Here is a 27,972-nt window from a genome sequence, read left to right as displayed (position 1 = left end):
CCATAGGCTTTCCCATCTGCTCTCTTTCTAAGTTTTCGAATAGTCAAAGTAGGATCACTAAAGGACTTTATTTAGCTTGTAACGTAGGTTAATGGCTGGTATGGTATCCTTATAGGATTTACTTAGTGACTATGCCTTTTTGACACTACGCTTGTTTGGGGTCTATTTCACTTTTTCTTCAACTTTATTTCCACCCTAATAACTCCATTTTTACTTTCAAAGCACATTCTGACTTAGTCCAGGTATGGCTTTCTCACTTTATTTTTCTTTTTCTTCTCTTTTGTGTTCAGTTTTCTTCTCTTTTTCTTTTGTTTTAAATTTTTTTACCACACATGTCCTATTTCATTTTTCTTTCTACACTTTTCTCTTCATTCTCGTTCTTCCTAGGCACCCTTATAATAGCCACCCTCAACTTAGGCAATTTGCCTAAGTTGAGGTGCACAATGTTCAAGGAGTACCCGGGCCAGAATAGGTTCATTGTAGAAATGGGAAGGTGAAATCAGTGTTTTAAACAAAATATTGGTCAATGTAGGCTCAAATATTTGGATCACAGGGATTCATAAATTATTTTGGTTGGGAATTTAGGCTTGGGTGGACTTTTAAAAAAAAAGTCCTATGATCATTTCCTACTTGACTCACCTAGACCTAGGTAAAAGAAACCGAACAAGTTCTAGATTCTGACACACTAGGAACTCAGTAATTTCTCACACACACTCGCACAAAGTTGCATTGCTAAGTACTACTTATCCAATTATGAAACTATTTACCTACTTGTTCTATCCCTAACACTAATGCCATTATCAGAACCACAATAGTCTCACATATATACATCTCACACAATTAACATAAATTTAGGAGGTGTCTCAAATTTTCAACACTATTTTCAGAATAATCATATCAAATTCATAATTTATGTTTCCAGAATCACAAATCACTTTCAAAACCAAAATTCATTACTATTCAGAATTAAAAATCCTTCAAATTCTATACAAAAATAAAAAATATCAATCTTCTGCCATAGGTGCTGATTTTCTCTTTATTTCAGCACCTTATCAGCACCAAACCTACAAGTCATAACAGACTTTTTGCGACTTAAATTTTTGTAGATTCTCCCATATATTTGGAATCAAATATACCCCAACCCCAACTAAAAATTTATGTGTTGTCCCCAGTGCTAAAAAAAGAATGTAAAGCAACGATGAAAGGTCATACCTGGGCACTGAAGGCGTTGCTCAACAACATTAACACGTGCTCCCTCAGTCTAGGTCCCACTCTCCTTAGTCGGGACTGAATTAGCATCAATAATTGGTGGTCTCAAACCATTGACTCTATTAGACATCTCATGGACTGTGTCTCTTGGTCCAGTTCATTCTATATGTTGTATTCCTTTGCCTTCTTTTCAGTCTCTTTCTCTTCTCACTTTCTATTTTTTCTCTCTCTCTCTTTTCTTCTTGAGTCTCCGCAACTGGTACCTCTATCGGGTCAAGATATCCTAATGTTAGGAACTTGGAATGTAGGCATGAACATCTCACTCATGGGCTCTTAAATTATTGGTATATCATATATCTCTACGACTATCTTTTTAATTTCAGCAACTTCGGACTTGATTTCAGTAATATCAGGCATCTGTCCACTACTCAACTATCGAGTAATTCTCAACTCAAATGCATCAAGTCTGCCTTGGATCCATCCATCCTAGTTCTTTAATTGTATGTCAAGCCAGGGCTTCATACCCCCTTCTATATGACCGACCTTATCCTCCAGCGTGGCCTGTCTGGTCATGGCCTCAGTCCATATGGCCTATAAAATCATAATGAGTCCAGAAGGCATACCTCGTGGCCTGGGTGGTACACACTGTATCGTAGGAGGGGCATTAGAAGTACCCACTGCATCAGTATGTGTAGTCTTCATTTAATCACCTATCTCAGCAGCCTCAACAGTCTCAGCCTGGCCTCTCTGTCGGAACATATCAGCTACCATATCTATTGTGTGCTGATCCTGTCCAGCCAAAAAGTTAGTTGCATCTCTGATCAGTCCTAGGTTAGTAGTGTTCATGGCCTCTAACATTTCATAGATAGCTGGGAGTTCCTATAATCCCATAGCCAAATAGATCTATGTAATAAAATATGGATACTCCAATAGCGACTGCTCTTCGCCTACATCACAGTCCCTCATCTCTTAGGATAAGAATTCCCCTACATAAAAATCATAACTGACAATAAACCCAGTAAATCATAGTTGCTCGAACTTGGCTCAGAACATTATCTCTTATGGTGGGACAAAGCCTATGCCAGGCCAATGTCCATCATGCTTTACCCTCAAAGTTGAAGGTATTTTTTTCAATCTTCTGCGAGGTGACACCTGGGCCATCTACTACCCACACAATATTTTGTCCGTTCAAAGCTATTCGCTCCCTAATCCATCTAAATAAAGCCATCTTCCATCCGAACCTAACATCGTTCGAGTGATTTTTCTCATCTCCTCTAGATAATTGTCCATCTTCTTGGTGTTGATCGAAGGTTGATACTCTGGCCTATATAAGAATCGACCAATAGTACATGGGAAAATGTCTACCCCATACTTTTTAAATAGTAAGTAAAGTGATAGGGTTACCTCTTTTACACAATTTACCTTGTGGATATTGTCTTTTTAGTTTTTATTGTATGTTACGTAAAATTCTCTCACTAGTACTTCACTGTACTTCTCAAGTGCTCTCGTCATCTACTCAAAGACATATTGCTGTAAGTGGGCCTCAAACTTGCTACCATTCCAATAGTAATAGCCTCCTTTCTAGATATAAGAACCATCTGATCTTTCCTCTATAGAGTCTTCTCTACCCATCATTAAAAGTCTCCTGAATACCAATGTACCCCATCGGTCAACGATGAGCACCAGATCAGTGGTAAGTGCAAGTGGGGGAGGGGGGTCCTGTCTATTGATAGATGTAGCATCGACCTTTTCTGTATTGTGGACATTCTCAAAACTAGCTTCCTCAGATATAGACTCAGCGTCATCATCATCAAAAGGTGGTGGTGTGTAAGGAGGAGAAATAGTTAGGTTCTTTCTCCTTGGACCTCATGGAGGTGTTTCATCTAGGGGTGAAACCTTTTTCCCTTTTGGGTCAACCTTGCTCATCATTGGGCCTTCTTATAGGTCACCGCTACTGTTATAGGATGTAGTAAACTCAGACCCAATAGACTCCGAACTAGTAGACGATGCCTTCTGGTTTCCCTTTTTGGCCACTTGCTTAGAAAAAGAATTGTTCTTAGGAGGCATTCTACCTGCAAGTACACATTAATTAATAATTAAATAAATAAATGAAAACAAAAAATAAGAAACTAAAGTTAAGTATGCATGTTCTGTTTAGGGTACAAGTGGTGAGTATAGGTCGTATCAATAGGATGCGACTTGTATGCTACTCAGTGCAGATGCCATTGTTCTCTAGTCTGCTTACGACTGCTCCTCTCCAGTCATACCAACAAAGTACAACTCATTACCAACAATTGTAAGAAGATCAAAATTTTTTTTATAAAATTTTATTACTCCCAGGTCAGTACGACTTTAAATGTATGAGTCGTATGGATTGGGTATGACTTATTTAGGCAAATTGTATCCATTTCGAGAATTGAAACTTGTTAGACTATCATATTGTTAGTGGGTACGAGTCCCATTACGATCCCATTACCAGTGGGTTTAAGTCCCATTATGATCTCGTTACCAGTGGGTACGAGTCGTAAGGAGTCTCGTATCCACTGCAACATAGAAGTCTTACTTTAAAGTTTGACTCCAAATTAATTTCCCCAAAATAGCCTTTAATTTATGCAACAATATTACTCAAATTCAGTCAAAACAATACACAATAGAAACACCCAAACAACATTCACACCCAATTCCCATTTTAACCTAAATCACATGAACTAGGGTTCCCAAAATTCAACAACGAAATGAATTTAACTAGAAGCAATTTCACGTAATCTCACAATTTCCATTTTACACCAAATATCATGTATTTAAGTTTGAAAGACTAACTTGATTTGGTGAAATTGAAAGTTTCTTTGAGTGATTCACTTATTCTTCCCAAATTCATGCCTAACTCATGTGAGGTGAGGAAATTGAGCAAAATGGTATGTGATTTTGAGTGTTTTTGACTGATTACACGAGTTGGAAGCTCAAAATTTTGACAACAATGGAGATGGTTTGAATTTTGGGTACCGGGTGCCCATCAGGTACCCTTATTTCTTATTAACTCAAGAAATGGGTTTGGTTGACCTATGACCCCAGAGCTAGTAAGCTGTGGTATGAGTTATGTATATGACTCGTACCCAGGCTTACGGGTACTTTCTTTAACTTGTATAGACCTGGAAAATAACTTGGGTTTTGGAGTGGATACGACTCAAAGTGATGTGTCATTCCTTGAGGGTATGACTCATTCTGAGAATCATATCCATTCCAGAAAATTTTACCTGATTATGCTTTTTTACCACGTCCATATAACTCCTACTCACGAGTCGTACGGTTTAGATACGACTTGTAAAAAGTCCGTATGACCAAACTTCTTGAAATTTTCTGTAATTTTTTGCGATCTTTCATCCTTCACACTAAACATACATATTAAACTATAACTAAATAAGTACAAAAACATGGGTTTCCTCTCACATAATGCTTGATTTAACGTCACAACACGATGTGGCTAAGTTGGGTACTCAGATTTCACCAACTAGCCCATGGTTTGCCTCCAATACAGTGCTTGATTTAACATCACAGCACGACGCAATTACCTTGGTTACTTAGCCTTCACCAAGGTCCATCTAAAAAATCATATTTATATCCTTGGTGTTACCCATATAGTTCTTGATTCTTTGCCCGTTCACCTTGAACGGGCCTTCACCACCCTATTTTAATTTCAAGGCACCATATGGAAACACTCTTAGTACAGTATAGGAACCATACCATCTAGACTTTAACTTACCTGAAAACAATTGAAGCCTTGAGTTGTAGAGCAATACCTGGTCACCTTTATCAAAGATTCTTTTCTCAATTTTGAGATCATGATGAAACTTCATCTTTTCCTTGTAAAGTACAAAACTTTGATATGGCCGGAGTTGGAATTCATCCAACTCATTCATACACTTCATCCTTGACTTGGTTGCATCTTGCCACTCAAAATTTAACTTCTTCAAAGCCCAAAGTGCTTTATTTTCATGATCAATAGGAAAGTGAAACGCCTTTCCATACACTAACTAATATGGTGAAGCACCAATTAGGGTCTTGAATGTTATTTGGTAAGCCCATAACGCATCATCTAACTTTCGTAACCAGTCAATTCTATTGGTATTTACTGTCTTTTCCAAGATGGACTTAATTTCTCTATTGGACACTTCTATTTTCCCATTAGTCTACGGATGATAAGGTGTCACCACCTTGTGTTTCACTCCATACTTCTCAAGCAGACTTTTGAATAGACCATTACAAAAATGTGATCCTTCATCACTAATGATAGCATGTGAGGTGCTAAATCAAGAAAAAATATGCTTTTTTAAGAATGCAGTGACACTATGTGCTTCATTATTGGGAAGCACAATTGCTTCTAACCATTTAGAAACATAATCCACAACCATAAGTATATACTTCATGCCAAACTAACTCATAAAAGGACCCGTGAAGTCTATACCCCATACATCAAACAATTCCAATTCTAAGATATGAGTCATAGGAAGTTTATGGTGTCTAGAGATGTTACATAGTTGTTGACATTGATCGCAAGTAGAAGAAAAAACATGCACATCTTTGTAGATTGTTGGCCAACAGTATCCACATTGCAAGATTTTATGGGCAGTGCGGGTTCCTCCATGTTGACCCCCAACTGGCGAAGAATGAGAAGCTTCAAGTATAGTCATTATCTCCAATTCAGGTATGCATCTACGAATAATCCCATTCATACAAATTCTAAATAAAGAAGGCTCATCCAAAAAATATTTCCTTACCTCATGCATAAACTTCTTTCTCTGCTGAAAGAATAGATCATCTGGGACTAGATCACTTGCTAGATAATTTGAATAGTCTACAAACCATGAAATTAGATCTTAGAAAGTTGCTAATATGCGCTTATCTAGAAAACTTCCATCAATATCAAGCCGATCTTCAACATTCTGCATAGCTTCCTCCTTTATTCGAGACAAATGATCCACAACTTTATTCTCAGTGCTTTTTCTGTCCTTGACCTCGAAATCAAATTCTTACAGCAATAGCACCCACCTAATCGGTCAAGACTTCACACCCTTTTTAACTATTAAGTACCACACTGCTACATGATCAGTGTGCCCAATCACCTTAGTCCCAATCAAATAAGACCTAAACTTCTCAAAGGCAAAAACCACTGCCAACAACTTTTGTTCCGTCATGGTATAGTTCTTTTGAGCAGGATTTAGTGCCTTTATAGCATAGTAGATGGGATGAAGGGATTTTTTATTTTCATTGACCTAGTACATCCCCTAAGGCCAAACCACTCACGTCATATATAATCGTAAATAGAAAGAATTAGTCTGGAGATACAATGATAAGAGTAATGCTCAACTTCTCTTTTAGATATTTGAAAACCTTCAAGCATAGTTCATTAAACTCAAATTTCATGTCTTTCTCAAGAAGCTTACACAGAGGGTTGGCAATCTTGGAGAAATCCTTGATGAACTGCCTGTAAAACCCAACATGACCCAAAAAGCTACAAACACTATTCACTTAAATTGGTGGAGGTAATTTCTCAATCACTTTGATCTTCACTCTATCTACCACAATACCCCTTTTTGAAATCTTGTGCCAAACACTATACCTTATTTGACCATAAAATGATACTTTTACCAAATAAGTACCAAGTTGCATTATTTGCACCTTCTAGAAGCATTCACTAAGTGAACTAATCAGTCATCAAAAGAATCATCAATGATTAAAATATCATTCATAAACATTTCGATGGTGTCTTCGACCATGTCAGAAAAAATTAACATTATACATCTCTGAAATATGGATGGAGCATTACATAACTCAAATGTCATACGTATGAATGCGAAGTTCCCATAAGGACATGTAAAGGTTGTCTTCTATTAATTTTTAGATGCAATAGTAATCTGGTTATAACCTGAATACCAATCAAGAAAATGGTACCATCCTCTGCCTGCTAACCTATCTAACATTTGGTCCATGAAGGACATAGGAAAATGGTCCTTCTGAGTCTATGCATTCAATTTTCTATAATCCATGTATACTCTCCATCCTGTTACTGGTCTTATTGGCACTAGATCATTCTTCTCATTAGGTACAACAGTAATACCTCTTTTTTTGGGAACACATTATATCGGACTGACCCACTTACTATCAGCAATAGGATAGACTACACCAGCATCCAACCACTTGATTATCTATTTCTTCACCACCTCCTACATAGGAGGATTAAGTCAGAGATGATTCCCTATACTTAGAATAAAATCCAACTTACGTTGAATTTTATGAGTGCACAAACCATGCGGAATACCCACAATATCTGCAATGCACTAACCTATTGACCTCTTGAATCTCTGTAATTCTGATAACAAAGATTCTACTTCTATTTTATTCAAGTCAGCTAAAGTGATTACCACAAAGAGTTGTCATCTCCTAAAAATGTATTATCGCAATAAGATGGGAGATCCTTCAACTTTATGACAGGTGGCTCCTCAATGGATAGACGAGCAGGTGGCATAGTTATATTCTTCAGATCAAAATCAAGCTTTCTTGGTGCATAAGAATACGAACCATTCCAATATAGTGAACACAAGATTTCATTATACTTATTAATACTATCACTATCAAAGTTCATAATCACGATAGTAAGAGCTTCAACACCTAACCTCTCTATAATAGGAACAAAAAAATTAGAACTATCATCCCAAAGAGTAACAAAATCAACATCATAGAGAGAGTCTGTCTCTGTAATACACATCAATCATGGATATAGCTCTCAACTCATCGAGTTGCTTCATGGCATTGCATACATTAAATATAACCTATTAATCATTGAGTATCACCATTAGATGTCCCAACTCCAAGTTAATCAATGTATTTTATGTAGCCAAGAAAGGTCTTCCCAAGATAATTGGGACTTGAAAATCCACTTCACAGTCTAATATCACAAAATCAATAGGAAAAATGAAAAAGTCACCTTAACCAATACATCATATAGAATACCGACTGGCTTCTTCACCGTCCTATCTACCATCACTAGTCTCATGGTAGTTGGAGTAGGATCCCCCAACCCCAATGCGTAAATACAGCTAATGGCATAAGGTTGATACTAGCCCTTAAAGCACAAGTAAAGTCAAAAGATCCAATGGTGCAAGGTATAGTGAAGGCACTCAGATCCTCCTTCTTCTCTACAAAAGATCTAGTTTCCACAGCGATGCAATAATAAATATTATCAACTGGCTCATAACTGATGGAAATATTCTTGGTGATTAGGTCCTTCATGAATTTTACATATCCTGGAATTTGTTCCAATGCCTCTACAAGTAGGCTATTGACTTATAGTTCCTTTAGCATAGATAATTTTTTTTTATACTTACTCTCTTTTTGTTTTTTTTGCCTTTGATAAAAAAGAGGGAAAGGTCTCAAAATGGGTTTTAGAACAAGCTCCTCGGTCTCATATTTTTCTATGTCTTGCTTTCTACTACTCTCCATATCAATAGTGACATCATCAATCTTCTACTCATAAACAGTGGGTATAAGTAGGTCCATAGTGGTTTTACCACTCTGAGTGGTAATGGCATAGTAGTGACCATTATTATTTAGATTTGTAATTATGTTACTAGGAAGAGGGCTAGGTTGTCTCTAATTTAATGCAGTCGACATCTAACTATACTATTGTTTAAGTTATTTAATTTCTATAGCATGTGACTCAACTTTCTGATTCAACCCTAGTAAGTCTGCCTTAATTTCTTTAAGATAGGTCTCTTGAATTTCTTGTTCTTTGACCAATTTTGACAACATTGCCTACATTCTAGATTCTGAATCAAGGATTTCTAGTGGAACGCATTTCTCACTCTTATCCTTGTAGTTATGTCTTTGTCGCCACTTACCATCTCTCTCTACTTCAATATTTGTATCTGTCATTATAATAGTTCTGACCTTGATTTCCTTACCTTTGGGCTCATAAATCCACCAACCTATGATCAAAACTTTTTCCCTCTTCTTTAGATTCAGTCTCAAAAGATCAAAAAGTAGACCCTTATGCCGCAACTGCATTTACTTTCTCAGCACTCATTGTTTAAAACTATTTTGCAAGTAGCCCAATATCTGTCAAAAGCTATGCAACCTCTTATTCTACCATATCATGACTAGCTGCATATGCATTATCTATTCTAATAGCGTACGTACCTACACCATGCTCAGTATCTTTAGGATGAAACCTCTATTCATCACTAAAATATCATCTAGCATATCCTGTGCAGCCTCCCACCAAAGATGTATAAATGCACCTCCTAAAATTGTATATACCATTGCTCTCGAACTGATATTTAATGATCTATAGAAGATTTCAAACAAATTTTATCCTCTAATCTTGTGATTAGGTACTATGCTCAGCATCTTATTGAATCTAAACCATGCTTTTTTCAAGGACTCTGCAGGTAATTGTCTAAAGTTATAAATCTTATCTTTCAACTATAGCATTCTTGCAGGAGGGAAAAATTTGTCCAAAAACTATTTATGCAACTCATGCAAGGTAGTGATTGAGCCCCTTGGAAGTTACCCTAACTATAATAATGCTTCTCTAGTCAAAGAAAATGGGAACAACCATAGTCTTAAAGATTCTCGATCTACCCCCGGAATAGCATATGAAGAAGAAATCCCAGTGAAATTAGCAAGATGCATATTTTCATCATCAGTTGATAATCCCACAAATATACCCTTCAGATTTAGCAATTGGATCATAGTATTGGTGATGTCAGATTTGACATTAGGGGGTAATACAGAAGGAATAGTGGCTCCTGTTTCAGCAAGTTCAACATATCCCATGTCTTCATCTTCATCATATGGTTGAAGAAATGATAAGAGGGAATCATTAAGGCTTTACCTCATTGCATTCTCTCTTGCTATGCTGGCACCTGTCTTGGCCTAGCTACCACTGCATTCTTAGCTTGGGCCTGCTCTTCCGCCACTCAATCTTCTTTAGATGCTGCTGCTAATAATTGTTCTATCTGTCTATCAGTAACATTCTGTGGATCATCCCATGATGGATAAGGAGGCACATTATAATGATTTTAAACCTTAGCCAAAAAATGATCACGAATTTATTCTGCCATCCTTCGTGGTGTTTGATGAATTCATTTTGGCTCTAGATAAAAAAAGAGTAAGGGATTGCCTCTTCTCCTAGTGTTTGACATACACTGGCATATACCAAATCAAAATAGAAAATAAAACCTGTAAACTTCACCAAATTTAATTAATAAATTACACCGTCTTCCCCAAAAACGATGCCAAAATTTGATATCGCCCAAAACTAACCCCTAAAAGAAGTATGATACGGTCGATGCCAAATATAGTAACCCAACTAGGTTGGGGTCGAACCTACATGGAAGATGTTGAATAGTTGTTTAACTTGATATAACTCATGAGTAGTGTAGAAAAATAAATGGGGGATTTTGGAAGTAATCAGTAAGTAGTAACCGAACTTGAGTGCTTTGAGTTATAAACAGTAGAAGAAAAATACTAGGACTGTGTTCCCCATGGCTGTAATACCCTATACTTTTCCTAGCTTGAAATCATCTCAAGAATGTTAGAATCTTTCTTTGAAATATGAATCCACTTTTTTATATGTGGTATTTCTAAGATTTTCACTTTTAGTTATGTGCAAAATTGAATTAGCTTTCCAATGATATCAATTCCATCAAAATCTAACATCGGAGGAGAAAGTTATAGTCAAAATATAGAAGGTAGTAAAAACCGCCTAGGTACGACGGTGAGGTCGACGGACCATCGACTTGCGATGAATGGTCGCCCATGACCATCGCAAGGGAAACAGTGAGGCCACTTTCTGGATAAGGTGCGACAGGCAGGTTGACGGACCATCGAACTTGCAATGAACCGTCGCCCAGGCAATCACTACTTAGGTAGTAAGCCCTTTTCTTGGTCCACGTACGACCGTCAAAATGATGGACTGTCGCCCTAGCAACGGACCATCGTACGAGCTACACAGGTCCTGATTCAATAAATTAAATATGTTTTAAAAGGGGCTTTTTGGTCTTTTACCACCCATTTATATACCCAATTATATCCGACTAAAGCTCAGAAATTCATTATTCTTTCACAACAACAAAACTAGGGTTTCTCTCTAACATTAATCTCCAAGAACAAAATCCAGATCTTTCTCAAGAACTAAGATATTCAAATTCTTCAAGTTCAAGAATTTAACAAAACTCAACCTAGGTATGCATAGTGTTCATTCATGGAATCCTTCCATCCATGAAGCCCAAGAATCTTTGTTCCAAAGTTTAAGTTTATAGATTTCCATTATGAATTTCATAATTGGGATGCTCTTGTTCATGTTGATAATGAGTAATTGAATTCTATTCCATATTGAGCGATAAATTTTATGTGGATTTGATTAGTATAGAGGTAGATTCATGTAAACCTATGATTAAACCCTTGAATAATGAAATTAGAATTGAATCATGATGTTTAATTGTTGTATAATGTTGTTTACACATACTACGCCTACCATGTGTTTGTTTAAATGCCTAGATGAAGGAAAATTCCCAACTAGCATGATGTCATGAAATCCCCACATATGCACAAGTTTATGCAGATCACTTATTTGATGAAATGCTTCAATAAATGTATTATGGATTATGATGGTAGTGATGCGTTCAAGTAGGTCATGGTTTGTTAGTTTTCTTCTAACGAGTCCTGGGGGTACTTGTTCCCGAAATATTAGCTGTGTGCCTAGATTCGTGTTATGTTTCCATGATACTCTCAGTAAAGCTATGATCCTTAGACTTCAGACAGTCTTTTGACTCAGGAAATCTCCATGATCTCATGAACTCAGTTAGTTGTCAGATATCAGTAGTATTCTATCAGTCAACAGAAGTCAATAACTTAGTCCATGTTTAGTTCAGTAAATTATGTTCAGTGTCTATTCATATGGGAGTAGAAATTAGCACCGAACGAACCCAGGGATGGGAACTCACCTATTATATAAGGATGTGATTCTTAGAAGCAAACCTTATGTTCTAAAATTATGTAGCCAACATAGGTTAAGACATCATAGCCTGCTATATGAGGGTAGATGAGGTGGCTTAACCTGTTATATGAGGGTTCCCACCATTCTCACTAGAGTTTTTTGTTATATTAGGGTTACTCACACGTTGTCCTTACCAGTGGTGCGGTATTGACACCCTTCCAATCAGGGTACATATTGCACCCCAGCTCAGCTATTATAGGACATTTGGCGCATGTCGGTTAGATGACTACTTCCACAGTTTCAATATCAGTATCAGTCAAGAACTTACATAGTTCTTCAGATTTTAGGACTGTCAGATATAGTCAACTTAGATACAGTGCAGAACTTCGCTAGTTTTATCAGATTTAGAAATGTTAGATACAATCACTCATATTATTATTTATATTAATTATTAGTATGTCATGTTATCAATATTCAGATTCAGTAATCATGTTATCACGATATTAGTGTCAGTTTTTATGTATCATGCATGTAATCTCACGCTCATGATAGTCAATCTGTTATTATTTTTGTTCATGCATATAAGCCCCATGCATTCCGCTTACCTCACATGCATACCAGTACATTCAAAGTACTAATGCATTTACGCTATGGTGTCTAATACCATAGGTTTAGAGACACGAGTTCTAGAGCAATAGCAGATTCTAGTCTCAGCAGTCAGAGTTAGAAGTGAGTCCTCATCTTTCGAGGACATGATCATCATTTTATTACCTCATTAATTAATTTATTAGTTATAGTTATTTGGGAATATGTCCCATCAACTCCTTATCAGACAGTCATGTTTAGAGGCTTTTCAGACTACAGTATATTCAGATGGCTTATTTCGGTTTTGTTTTGGGTATTTTATACCCCATCCATATATTATGACTTATCAGATCTTATGTTACAGTTTTGAACCTTATGGACTTTCAATTCATGTTTTCGCAATATATAGTATGTATGCAGTATACAGGTATAGATATCAGTCATGGGTTAGCTTGTCGTCCTTCGAGGTCATGAGCACCATGTAATATTTTGGGTACCAGATTCGGGGCATTACAAACTTGGTATCAAAGCCTATAGTTCAATAGTGTCCTAGGAAGGCTGAAAGCAACATCTAGTAGAGTCTTGTGCTTGGGTGTGTTGCACTCCACATTTATGTGCAGGTGGCTATAAGATGTTTTAGGAATAGTTTCCTTTCTTTTTGTATTTTTGTCATGCTAGTGAGCATAATCTCAATCTAATCTCTCAGTCTAATCTGTTTCTTCTCCTTATTGTAGAACATGCCTCCCAAGAGAAGAACCCAGCCTGTCCAAGAAGATCCTTTGGAGAACATGTTTCTTATATGGAGTTTAGGGCCGTATTCAGTACTCTTGCTCAGTTAGTTGCTGCTCAAAATAAATGACCAGCTGTCATTCCGGCCAACTTAGTGGCCAATTCAGCTGCATCCAGGATTTGGGACTTTACCCGAATGAATCCTCCATCCTTTCTTACGTCTAAGATAGATGAAGACCCTTAGGAATTCCTAAAATAGGTACAGAATGTTACAAATATAATGGGGGTTACGTCTAGTGAGAGTGCTGAGCTAGTTGCATATCAATTGTAGGATGTGGCTCATACTTAGTTCAAGTAGTAGAAGTCAGAGAGGGAAGATGATGCAGGGTCAGTTGAGTGGGAGGAGTTTGCTTCAGCGTTCCTTGATAGATTCGTTCCCTCAGATCTTAGAGAAGCTAAGGTGCTAGAATTCATCAACCTCAAGAAGGGAAATATGACAGTGAAAGAGTATTCTCTTAAGTTTATTCAATTAGCTAGATATGCCCTTTATGTGGTTGCAGATAACAGGGCAAGGATGAGTAAGTTTGTTTCGGGGGTGAACGATAGCATGGTTAATGAGTGCAGATCTGCCATGCTAAATAGTGTTATGACTTTAGCTAGGCTCCTGACTCATGATCAGCAGATAGAGGAGCAGAAGATTAAGATAAGGAAGAAGCAGAATAAGAGAGCGAAGACAGTTAGTTTCAACTTTGCTCAGCCTAAGTCAGAAGGAGGAAACAGTTCTCAGTTTCATCCTAAGTCATCAGTTCCATCGCCTTCTTCAGCCAGTGCTCCAGTTCCTAAGCTTAGAGAGGGTAACAAAGATAGGGCGCCAGGATCTAAGTTCCAGGGCAGTGTTAATAGTGCCCGTACCTATTCTCTTTGCTAGACTTATGGCAAGCACCATCAGTGTATTTGTAGAGCTGGAAGTGGTATTTGTTTTGGATGTGGCACGTCAGGCCACAAAGTAAGAGACTGTCCTCATCCAGGTCCTTAGCGTTAAAAGAATTGCTCCTTAGCTTAGTTCAGTCACCCAAATCAGTAGGGTGCCACCTCTAATTCCACTAGTGGGTAATACCCACATCGTCTCAATGCTCTTCAGTCCCAAAAAGATCTGGAAAATTCTCTTGATGTGGTTACCGATACGTTACAGATCTTTCATGTACATGTTTACGCTTTGCTAAATCTAGGAGCTTATTTGTCTTTTGTCACTCCTTATATAATAGTCGATTTCAGAGTTAGTTCTAAAATTCTAGCAGAGCCCTTTTCAGTCTCTATAGTAGGTAAAACCATCATAGCCCGGCGGGTATACAGGAACTGCCCGATTATGATATGTAAGAAAGTCACTTCAGCAGACTTAGTCGAATTGGAGATGAATGATTTTGATGTCATTCTCGGCATGGATTGGATTCATTCCTGCTATGCCATAGTCGACTGCAGAAACAAAATAGTTTAGTTTCAGTTTCCAAATGAACCCATCCTAGAGTGGAAGGGTAGGATATCCATTTTCCGAGGTCATCTTGTTTCCTACATTTAGGCACAAAAAATGATATCTAAATAATATATCTATAATCTTGTTTGAGTTAAGGACACTGGTTCTAAAATTCCCAGTCTTAAATCAGTCCCAGTCGTGAACGAATATTCAGATGTCTTTCCCAAAGAATTTCTAGTAATTCCTCCCAAAAGGGAAATAGACTTCAACATTGATCTTCTTTCAGACACTTAGCATATATCCATTCCACCATATAGAATGGCACCAGCACAACTCAGAGAACTGAAAGAACAATTAAAGGATCTCTTAGATAAGGGATTCATTAGGCCTAGTATGTCCCCGTGGGGTGCTCTAATATTATTCATGCACAAGAAAGATGGTTCTCTTAGAATATGTATAGACTACCGTCAACTTAATAAGGTTACGATCAAGAACAAGTATCCTCTTCCCAAAATCGATGACTTGTTTGACCAACTTCAGGGTGCTAGCTATTTTTCTAAGATAGACCTCAGATCCGGCTATCATCAGCTCAGAGTTAGAGAATGTGACATTTTAAAAACAACTTTCCATACTCAGTATGGTCACTTCGAATTTTTAGTCATGTCCTTTGGTCTAACCAATGCCCCAACAGCTTTCATGAACTTGATGAAATGTGTGTTCAAGAAGTACTTGGACATGTTTATCATAGTCTTCATAGATGATATTCGGGTCTATTCCCGCAGTGAGCGAGATCATGCAAACCATCTCAGAATAGTACTTCAGACTCTTAGAGATCATCAACTATTTGCCAAATTCAGTAAGTGCGAGTTTTGGATAAGGTCAGTAGTACTTCTTGGCTATATCATTTTTGGTGATGGCGTTAGAGTAGATCCTCAAAAGACCCAAGTAGTAAGAAACTGGCCTCGCCCTGTCTCTCCATCAGGTATTAGGAGTTTCCTGGGTTTGGCTAGCTATTATAGACAGTTTGTTGAGGGATTTTCTTCTATTTCTCCCCTATGTCCAGATTGACTCAGAAAAAAGTCAAGTTTCAGTGGTCAAATCCTTACAAGAAGAGTTTTTAGGAGTTAAAGACTCGACTCACCTCAGCTCCAATTATAGCTCTTCCAGATAGTTCAGATGGGTTCGTAGTGTATTGTGATTCATTTAGAGTAGGTTTGGGTTGTGTTCTCATGCAGCATGGTAAGGTCATAGCCTACATCTCCAGACAGCTTAAACCCCATGAGAAGAATTATCCTACTCATGATCTTGAGTTAGCCGCCGTATTCTTTGCCTTGAAGATTTGGAGGCATTATCTCTATGAAGTTCATGTAGGTGTCTTCACAGATCATAAAAATCTTCAGTATGTACTTTCTCAAAAAAATATCAATCTTCATCAGAGAAGGTGGTTAGAGCTCTTGAATGATTATGACATGAGTGTTCTCTATCATCCGGTCAAGGCCAATGTCGTGGCCGACGCTCTCAGTAGACTATCTATGGGTAGTGTTGCTCATGTCAAGAATAGTAAGAAGGAGCTAGCCCAGGAAGTCCATCAGCTTGCAAGACTAGGCATTCACTTAGTCAATATAGAAGAGGGTGATATATGGGTTCAGAGTAGTTCAGAATTATCTCTAGTTTCCGAGGTAAAAGAAAAGAAAGATAGGGATCTAGTCTTGTCAAGTTAAATGGGTAATTCAAGGATTAGAAAGTAGAGGTTTTCTCCCAAGAGGGAGATGGTCTTCTACGATGTAAAGGTCATTTGTGTGTTCCAGTTATAGATGACTTAAGGCATTGAATTCTTGTAGAAGAGCATGGTGCATGCTACTCTATTCATCCAAGGTCCACAAAGATGTACCGTGATTTGCGAGAAATCTATTGGTGGAGTAGGATGAAGAGAGACATTGTAGAGTTTGTGGATAAGTGCTTTATATGTCAGTAGGTTAAGATAGAACATCAGAAGCCTAGTGGGTCCATACAGGAGTTTAGTATCCCTACTTGGAAGTGGAAATAAGTGAACATGGACTTCGTGATGGGTTTGCCTCAAACTCATCCTTAACATGATTCAGTCTGGGTCATTATAAACAGAATGACCAAATCAGCCCATTTCCTTCCAGTCCATACCTCTTATTCAGCTGAGGATTATGCCAAACTCTACATCAGGGAGTTGTTCAGATTGCATGGCGTTTCTCTATTCATTATCTTAGACAGAGGTACCCAGTTCACCTCTTATTTTTGGAAAGCATTCTAAAAGGGTCTTGGTACCCAAGTTCATCTTAGTACAGTCTTCCATCCTCAGACAGATAGTCAAGCAGAAAGGACCATTCAGACTCTAGAAGATATGATAAGGGAGTGTACAATTGATTTCAAGGGTAGTTGGGATGACCACTTGCCTTTGATTGAGTTTGCATACAACAACAGCTATCATTCCAGTATTCACATGGCTTCATTCGAAGTTCTCCATGGTAGAAGATATAGATCTCCAATAGGTTGGTTCAAAGTTAGTGAGGCCTAAGTTCTATGGCCTAACTTGGTATTCGACACCTTAGAGAAAGTCCAGTTGATCAGAGAAAGACTCCGGGCTTCTCAGAGCCGACAGAAGTCTTATGTAGATGTTCATAGAAAAGATCTCAAGTTTGAGATTGGTGACTATGTCTATTTAAAGATCTCTCCCATGAAGGGAGTGAAGTGGTTTGGCAAGAAGGGAAAGCTCAGTTCTCGATATGTCGGTTCCTTCAAGATTTTCAGTCGCTTTGGCAAGGTAGCTTATGATCTCGAATTGCCTTCAGATTTAGCCTCAGTTCATCCAGTCTTCCATATCTCTTTGCTCAAGAAATATATAGGTGACCTAGTAGTTGTAGTCCCTATTCAGAGCATCGATGTTCAGAAGAACCTCTCTTATGAAGATATTCCAGTTGAAATCCTAGACTATCAGACTCGTAGACTGAGGAACAAAGAAGTCCCTCTAGTTAAAGTTCTTTAGAGAAATCATTCTATTAAGGGAGCTACTTGGGAAACAGAAGCAGACAAGCGTAACAAGTATCCTCACCTCTTCTCCATCGACTCAGATCAAGGTCAAGGTAATAGTTCTTCTTAAGCTTACTCAGTTTCATGTTTAGTGTTCGGCACAAACTTGGTATTAAATACAATTGCATATTCAGTCATGCATTCATGTATCAACTCAGTTATATAATTGTGCATCAGACATGCATTCTCATTGTGAGAAACTTAGTTCATTAGAAAACCCAGTCATACATTCATGAATCAATTACACATGCATCAGATATGCATGTTCAGTATGATATGTTCAGTTACCAGTCATGTCAGTCATGAGATCTTATTTTAGTATTCATGTTCAGTACGTACATTGGTTATTCTTTCCCATCACTTAGTCTCATTCGAGGACGAATGTTCTCAAGGGGGAGAGATTGTAATACCCTATACTTTTCCTAGCTTAAAATCATCTCAAGAATGTTAGAAACTTTATTTGAAAGATGAATCCATTTTTTTACATGTGGTATTCTTAAGATTTTCACCTTTTTTTCATGTGGAAAATTCAATTAGATTCCCAATGATACCAATTCCATCAAAATTCAACATCGATGGAGAAAGTTAGGATCAAAATACAGAAGGCAGTAAAAACCGTATAGGTACGATGGTGAGGCTGAGGGACCATCGGACTAGCAACGGACCGTCGCCCACAACCGTCGTAAGGGAAATAGTGAGGCCAAATATTCTTGCACTGAAAATCTATCACGATCCAAACCATGGACTGGCCCTGACAAGTATCTGAAGCCCACTATGGATCAGAGACCACCCTTATCGCTTAACCACACAAGCACAAAGATAATAATAAAGATAAAAAGGAAGCCAAATAAGATAGTAATGAAAGAAAATTGATAACTCAAATGAGCTCTAAGAGTCAATCAATAACCAACCTACATTTGTCCACGAAAGGCTCTAAAACAGAATAACAACTAAGTTAGGACATACCCCCGACTATAACAAAGAAGAATAAATAAGTACTGAGTCAGTAATGAAAGAATAATGAAATAATAAGGCCTTACGAAGGATGGAGTAACACGACCCGAACAAGAGCCATGTTGTGACGGGTATCTAAAGTCCAACTAGGACTAGAGACCACCCCAAACGCCCCAAATCATAGACCACCTTACATCCATATCAGATGACTTACGAACATATAACAAGATAGAATGACATAGAATAAGAAATTTTTAATGAATATCCAAAACCAACCACCGCGATCAGCCAAATGACCGACCGACATAGCCCAATAACCACGATAGTCGAAAAAAAGCCTTCCAAAAAGTGAACCAAACTGAATATCAATAAAGTGTTGGGGCATGCCCTTACTATAGCCAAAAATAATATTCGATAGTCTATAAAAAAAACATAATTCTAAACTGGAGCCTTCAGAAGCATGAAAGCTCACCACTTTATGTTGAGTCTCGATCAATCCACTATCATTGAGAAGGAGAAGTAGAAGTATGGACAATTCTTGCATCACATGGGGATACAATGTCCAGAGATGGTTAGCAGGGTGAACGCTAGCATGTAACTCAGGGATAAAGATAAAATAATGCGATCAATTCAAATCAAGTCAACCAATGCACAAAAACCTTATACAAATACATATATATATATCATGTCGAGCTAGGGAACAAGGTTTAGTTTGCACTTTAAAACCTTAACCTTGATTGAGTAGCTCAACCTTCATATAATAGTACCCACGGGCTATATGGGCTCCAATTCTCATCTACTGATTGGGCCCTAGTGCATGTAGATGCACGAATTAGAGAATAATCTCACATATATGTACACAGGGGACTCAAACCTACCAATATATACTATGGTTACTTAACCATCCGATCATATAATGATTCACGAGGGACTCAAACCTCCCTAATAATGAAATAATAATAGGGGGAATTGAACCTCCCTGGACACTTTTACCCCTATGTTGGCAAATACGATTTCTATTGTTGGTCTCCCAGACCTCCACTTTCACGACTAAGCTAAACAACTCTATTTATTGCCCAGTTAAAACATTTATCACACAATCCCATTCATGAACCGCATTTCACATTAAGGCATACATTGTTGGTATCGTCATACCAACTACACTTGCAAGGTAACAACATGCAAAAACGATTCCAATTAACTTGGAGAAAACAACTCCCTTTGTTCATTAATACAAGGAGAGGGACACCGACTCTCTTTGTTCATTAAATTAGACCATTGTGTATCCAATACATTTTTATATCATGCAATAGTTCAAGACATGTTAAATTTTACAAATTTCCACCTTTCTCATAACTCAAAACCAATGTGACACTATGGGTTGGGGTCATAACCATATCAAAGTCACAAGTTTGGGAAAATCACAATTCCCTAATTCATCCACCATGTCATGGGAAAATATTGTTCAAATAACCATATGCAATATCAAATATATATATATATATATATATATATATTATGTCGGGATAGGGAACAAGGTTTGGCATGCATTTAAAAACCTTAACCTGGCTGTGTAGCAAAACCGTCATATAACAAGGCACCTACGGGCTATATGGGCCTTGCTCTCCCCTAGATGGAAGGGACCCAGTGCGTGTAGCCGAACAAACTAAAGAATATCCATATCCATATATGCCTTTATGGAAGACTCGAACCTCCCGACATAATCACAGTGACTTAAGAACCAATGTATACAATATGGATGACTCGAACCTCCAATTCATATATCCATTCGGGGATTTGAACCTCCCAGTCATATAGATACCCGTATCGACTAGCCCGATTTCTAGTGTTAGTCCTTTGGACTCCAGTTTCATGGACCGGCTACACATCCCGCTTTAAAGCCCAATTAAAACATTCATTACACATACACAACCATTAATCTAATAACTTACCAAATACATCTCGTTGGTATCATTATATCAACTGTATTTGCAAGCATACAACATGCCATAACCATTATTAATCAACTTTGAACTCAAACCCATTGTCTAACCAAAAACATTAATTCAACTCAACATTTAGGGACTCAAACCCATTTAGTCTTACAAATCAATGCATGGCCAACGAAGCCTTCATAAAACCATTTACCAAACATTATTATTCTTAGGCCAATGCCTTAGTTCAAAACACAATTCAATTCAATTTATGGTCATCAAGACCTTTAAAATCCATTCATCCTTTATTAACATTCTCATGCCAAGCATTAGTTCAAAACACAATTTAGACTTGTTACAAGATTATTCTCATTGAAAATTTCACAAATAGATTGACGGCATACCATTATCAAAGACAAAGACCAACAAATTTAGGATTAAACATGAACCATTTGTTAAATCCCAATTCCCATGTACCCACATGTGCGAAATCATTATCAAAACATGTGAAATCATATATTAAACCATAAGAAAACAACACTCAACATTATGCATTCAAACCCTCAACCATGGTTTTTAAAATTACCATTAATGACTCATGAACAATGCTCAAAACATATGATTTTAGTGAACTAACAATGAGGGAAAAGTCACATGCCTGAGTTAAGAAGATTTATAGAGAGAATTTGATCTATAAAACCTTAGATGACTACTTTGAAGAAAGCCTAGCCCAATCTTTCTTGAGAGGTTTTAGAGAGAGTTAGAGAGTATTTTAATCTTTCTAAGTATAGAATAAATGATCAATTTGTGTTATAAGAGATGGGGTCTAAAGGGCTTTGGGGTGGGAAATATCCAAAGTAACCCTAGATTAAAGCAGAAAAAACCTGTAGGTGGTTACAAGTTGACCCTCCAACTCATCACCACAACATACGATTGGTATCATCAAGTCATCACTAGAATAAAAGGTAGGACACCACACTCTATCCAACTTACTTCTCTCTTGCCCCACTCGCCACTAGGCCATACGAATGGTAAGCTCTAGTTGTATCCAAAGCAGAACACCAAGGGCTAAACACTAGAGAACAAATGATTAGACCCTAACCCTATTATCACATAACCATATGACTCGTACGGAGTCTCTCATAATCAAGAAAGAACTTGTCCATCGACACACTGACTAACATACGACTAGGGTCCTAGACCTATCACCACACCATACGACTTATGGTGTGAGTCATAAGATGTAAAGAAAGTTCAAAACTTAAGATATTCGCAAGGGCTAAAGTTTGTTGAGTTTTAGTCTCCCCAACTTAGGATCATTCGTCCTCGAATGATGGGTCAAGGCAACATAAGCATGATTGGACTCCTTATATCTCTACTCTTACCTATAACTAAGTTAGAAAACAAATATGCCAACAGAATCAATCTTTCCTTCAACAAAGTCAGAAAATAAGGATGTTAAGAATACACACATACCTCAAGCATGAATTCTCAAAATAGGGGATGGAAGCGGATACTTGGACTTCATATCATCCTCGGCTTCCTAATTATCTTCCTCAGACTTTTGGTTCCGCCATAGAACCTTTACCCAAGCCACATTTTTCATTTGCAATCAATGAACTTATCGATCCAAGATCCTCACCAGGACATCTTCACAGGACAAAGAATCTGAAGTACCAATGTTCTCTAAGGGAACAACCAACTAAGGATCACCCAGGCATTTTCGCTACATTGACACATGTAATACTAGATGAATGGAACTCATGCTAGAAGCCAATTCCAACTCATATGCAACATTACCAACCCTTCTTAAAATCAAGTATGAGCTAACATACAAGCTTTCCCTTCTTTCCAAACTGCATCACTCCCTTTCTGGAAGATACCTTTACGAACACCCAATCTCCAACCTCAAATTCCAAGTCCTTTCGTCTCACTTCTGCATAGGACTTTTGGCGACTTTTGGAGGTCTTAAGCCTATCCGTAATCACCTTCACCTTATCCATGGCTTGGTGAAATAAATATGGGCCAAACATCACTGCTTCACCAACCTCGAACCACCCAATAGGAGATCTGTACCTCCCTTCATAAAATGCCTCAAATAGGGCTATACCAATTCTAGAGTGTTAACTATTATTCTAGGCAAATTCAATGAGAGGAAAGTAGTCATACAAACTACCACCAAAGTCTATTACACAATCTTGCAATAGATCTTCCAAAGTCTAAATAGTTTTTATGCTTGCCCATCTGATTATGGGTGAAAGGTGATACTAAGGCTCACTTTGGTCCCCAAACCACACTGAAATATGCGCCAGAAATTTGATGAAAACTAAGTACCACAATTCAAAAGGATTGAGATAGGAGCACCATGCAACTTTACAACTTTTTGAAGGAATAATTTTGCATAATCCTCGATAGAAAAATTAGTCTTCACTGGCAAGAAGTGACATGACTTAGTCATCCTATCCACCATGACATAAATGGAGTCACACTGATTCTGCAACCATGGAAGGTCGGTAAGAAATCCATATTAATTATCTCCCACTTCCACACTAGCAATTCAATTTCTTGAAGTAGCCCATCAGGCTTCATGTGCTCTACCTTTACTTGTTGACACACCATACACTTAGCCACAAAGTTGGCTATATCCCACTTCATATTATTCCACCAATACATATCATTGAGATCATGATACATCTTCATTGAATCAGGATAAATTGTATACCGCCACTCATAGGCATCGTCAAAGATCCTGCATCACAATCCATCCACGTAAGGAACACATAAGCTCCCTTGGTACCTTAAGATACCATCACCGCTAATTTCAAAAGCCATCATATTCTGCTTACCCACATCATCCTTGATTTCAATCAAGGAAGGGTCTAATACCCGTTTCTCCTTTATCTTTGAAACAAGGGATGATTGCGCCACCTATTCTACAACCATACCACCATCCTCAAAGTCCAAGGGACGAACTCCAAGGATAGCCAAACGATAAATATACTTCACTGATTCCCACTTATACTTATCCAAATATGACAAACTAACCATTGACAACCTGTTAAGAGTATCAACAACCACGTTAGATTACCCTGGTTGGTAGTGAAGACTCATATCATAGTCCTTCAGTAGCTCAAACCACCTTCTTAGCCTAAGATTAATCTCTTTCTGAGTAAACACATACTCCAGGCTCTTATGATCAGAAAAGATATCAACATAGACCCTATATAGATAATGACACCAAATTTTCAACGCAAACACAATAGCCAATAGCTCCAAGTCATGAGCCGTATAATTTTTCTCATGAACCTTCAACTGTCTAGAGGCATTAGCAACTACCCTGCCATGTTGAATCAACACACAACCCAAACCAATGCAGGATACTTCACAATAGAGGACAAAACCCTCTGTGCCTGAAGGCAAAGTCAAGACCGAAGCTAAAGTCAACTTATTTTTTAGCTTCTCAAAATTACCCTCACAAACATCAGACCACAAGAACTTTACCATATTTTGAGTCACTTGGTTAGTGGAGCAGCAATAGAAGAAAAACTTTCCACAAATCTTCTATAGTAAGCAGCTAAACTAAAGAACCTCAAAATATCAGTTGGAGTCATAGGTCTAGGCCACTTCTTAACCACTGCAACCTTTTAAGGATCCACCATGATCCCCTCACCAGACACAACATAACCCGAATATAAGGGTGTTCAACAAAAATTCACATTTAGAGAACTTAGCATAACTGTTGATCTCTCAAGGATTGCAACATAAGGCGGAGGTGATCGGCATGATCCTCCTTACTCTTAGAGTATACCAAAATGTCATAGATGAAAACAATCTCGAACAAATCAAGAAACTAATGGAAGACCCTATTCATCAAGTCCATGAACGTCGCAGGGGAATTAGTTAAACCAAACAACATCACCAAGAACTCAAAATGCCTATACTGGGTATAAAAAGCGGTATTAGGGATATCCACCTCCCTAATATTTAACTGATGATACCTAAACCAAAGATTAATCTTTTAGAAAAACTTAGCACCCTAAAGATGATCAAAAAAATTATCAATCTTGGGAAGAGGGTCTTATTCTTTATCGTCACCTTATTCAGTTGTCGGTAATCAATACACATCCAATGGGAACCATCCTTCTTACTCACAAATAACACCAGTACACTCCATAGAGACACACCAGGACGGATGAAGCCCTTGTCTAAAAGATCCCTTAATTGCTCCTTAAGCTTTTTCAACTCAATTGGAGCTATTCTATATGGGGGAATAGAAATAGGATGAGTGTTTGGAACAAGATCTATCCCAAAAAATCAATATCCCTATCATGAGGGACAACAGGAAGGTTATCAGGTAAGACCTCGAGAAATTTATTCATCATCGAGATAGAATGTAAAGAAGGACCCTCCAAGTTAAATCCTTAACCCAGACCAGATGATAGAGACAACACTTAGAGATCACTCTCCAAGCTCTAATAAATGATATTAACCTCCCCTTGGGAGATACGGAAATACTCTCTCACTCAATAACTGTCTCATTTGGAAATTTAAAGAAGACCTTATGGTTTTGCCAGTCTAAAGAAGCATAGCACGAGTGTAGCCAATCCATCCCCAATATGATATAAAAATCAACCATGTCTAATTAAAACAAATCCACCAAAGTCTCTAGACTACCTAACATTACTACACAACCCCTATAAACTCTTCTAGAAACCACAAAGTCACCCATTGGGGTAGAAACAGAAAAAGGTCTGAAATACACTCGAAACCAAAATCAAAATGCACAACCACAAATGGAGTAACATAAGAAAGAGTAGACCCTGAATCAAGTAAACAGTACACATCATGATAAAAGAGTTTCAACATACCAGTAATGACTTTGAGAGATGCCTTGGAGTCCTAATGAGAATGAAGGGCATATAATCATTTTTGCCTAGTATTGATACCAGAAATATAAGCAACCTTAGAAGGACAAACACACTGCATATATCCAATCTGACCATAATTAAAACTTTGGTTTCCCCCTTGTCACATTGGCCACGGTGCGACTGACCATAAAATATGCAAAAGGGATTTGATGGAATGAACTGAGCCTCACTAGCCTAAGATTAGGCACCCTATGCCCTGTACCTTCCACCATGCAGAGAAAAACGTTCACCCAATGAATTTGAGTAAGTAGTACTATCCATAGAGAAAGAATGAGAACTCCCTCACTTCTTCGTAGGCCACTATCCCCCATCTCTACCACTCTGCTTCTGGCCTCCACCTTGGTAAAAAATATCTAAATTTCTTACTCTACCTCCCACCAGCCTCAACCTGCTTTTTGTTTTCTTCTTCAACCTATTGCGTATACACGACAAATCGAGAAATACCGATATCCCTATTTAACAAGGTAGCCTTAATCTCCAGAATCAACTCACGAGACAACCCAAAAGTAAACTTATGCATCCTATCTCTCATACTAATACCAACTCAGGAGCATACCTGGATAACTAGTGAAATTTCAAGACATACTACTTGAACGACATCCTACATTGCTTTAGATTAACAAACTCTTTTGTTTTTTTCTCCCTTAACTCTTGAGCAAAGAAGTAGTCAAAAAAGACATTAGAAAAGTTATCCCACAGTACAAATTCAACATCAGCTCCACTAGATGACTCCTATTATTTGTACCAATAGTATACCACATTCTTTAATTGGTAGGCAGAAAACTCCACACCTTCAACATCTGATGCATACATAATCCAAGATCTTCTCCATCTCATTATAAAAGCTTGAAGATCCTCATCAAGCTTAACACCAGTAAAAATTTCAGGACTCAACCTCATGAATTGACCAACCCTTGTGGCCTTAAAAGATGGAATATTATGCTTGGACTAAGAAGCTACTAGCTAAGCCAACATATGAATAGTCTAAAAAAACTTAGTGTTCATCACATCAGCCTGAGGAGCTCAAAGATGGCTAGAGGGAACCAGTGGAATTCTAGGATTGCAATCGGGAACTAAACCCCTATACCAAGTCTTAACCCTATAAAGAGAGTGTGTCCTATCAACGGTGTTCCCAAGTAGAACAAAGGAGTTTCCATAAGCTTTAGATCATCTAGCAGGCATGATCTGAAAAAGCAAGCAAACTAGAAATTAGAGAAATCCAAGATCTTAGACCCTATAGCTCAAAGAAAGATGACAAGAAAGGGAAATTTTCCTAAATGTCTTATACCCTTTCTCTTATAAGTGAGGCTCGCTACACACTAATAAAAAATATTCTACTTGTCCCGGCATAATGGATACCCAATTGATCATAAACCTAGGCTCTGATACCAACTTTTTCATGACTCAAACTAGGGCCTCGTCGTGATGGTTATCCCAATCCCTTGTAGACCAAAGATCACCCCTTTGTCTAGCCTAACCAACACAACAACAAGTGTTAGATAAATTCTTAACATATAACAAGATAGCATATATAAGGCTAATAATAATGCAATTATAAGTCTATCCCAACTACTGGCAATCGAACAACCTTCCATCGTCAACCAACCAACCAAACCACCCAAGTCCACAATAGTCTAACAAAGCATCTACAAAATCCAAAATTAACAAAATATTGGGCTATGCCCTCGATAGTAGCCAAAAATAAAGTATAAATGAGGTCTAAGACATAGGAGACAAGAATAATGAAATGAAGCCTACAAAAGTATGGAAGCTTACCACTTCAATATCAATTCATGAACAAACTCGAGCACCTAATGACTGTGCAGAAAAAGTAGACGAAGTTCCAGTACCTACATCGCATGGAGATACAACATCCAAAGATGGTTAGTGGTTGGATCGCTAGCATGTAACTTAGAGATAGAGGAATAAAATAATGTCATCTTTCAAAACCTAATCAAATAACCATATGCAATCATATATATATCATGTCGGGATACGAAAAAAAGTTTAGTATGTATTTAAAAACCATAACCTAGGTTGTGTAGCAAAATCATCATATAACAAGGCACCTACGGGCTATATGGGCCTAGCTCTCCCCTAACTGGA

This window comes from Capsicum annuum, chromosome 1 (genome assembly GCF_002878395.1).
Source record: "Capsicum annuum cultivar UCD-10X-F1 chromosome 1, UCD10Xv1.1, whole genome shotgun sequence".
NCBI classification, from domain to species: Eukaryota; Viridiplantae; Streptophyta; class Magnoliopsida; order Solanales; family Solanaceae; genus Capsicum; species Capsicum annuum.
Note: the sequence above shows the minus strand (reverse complement) of the source record.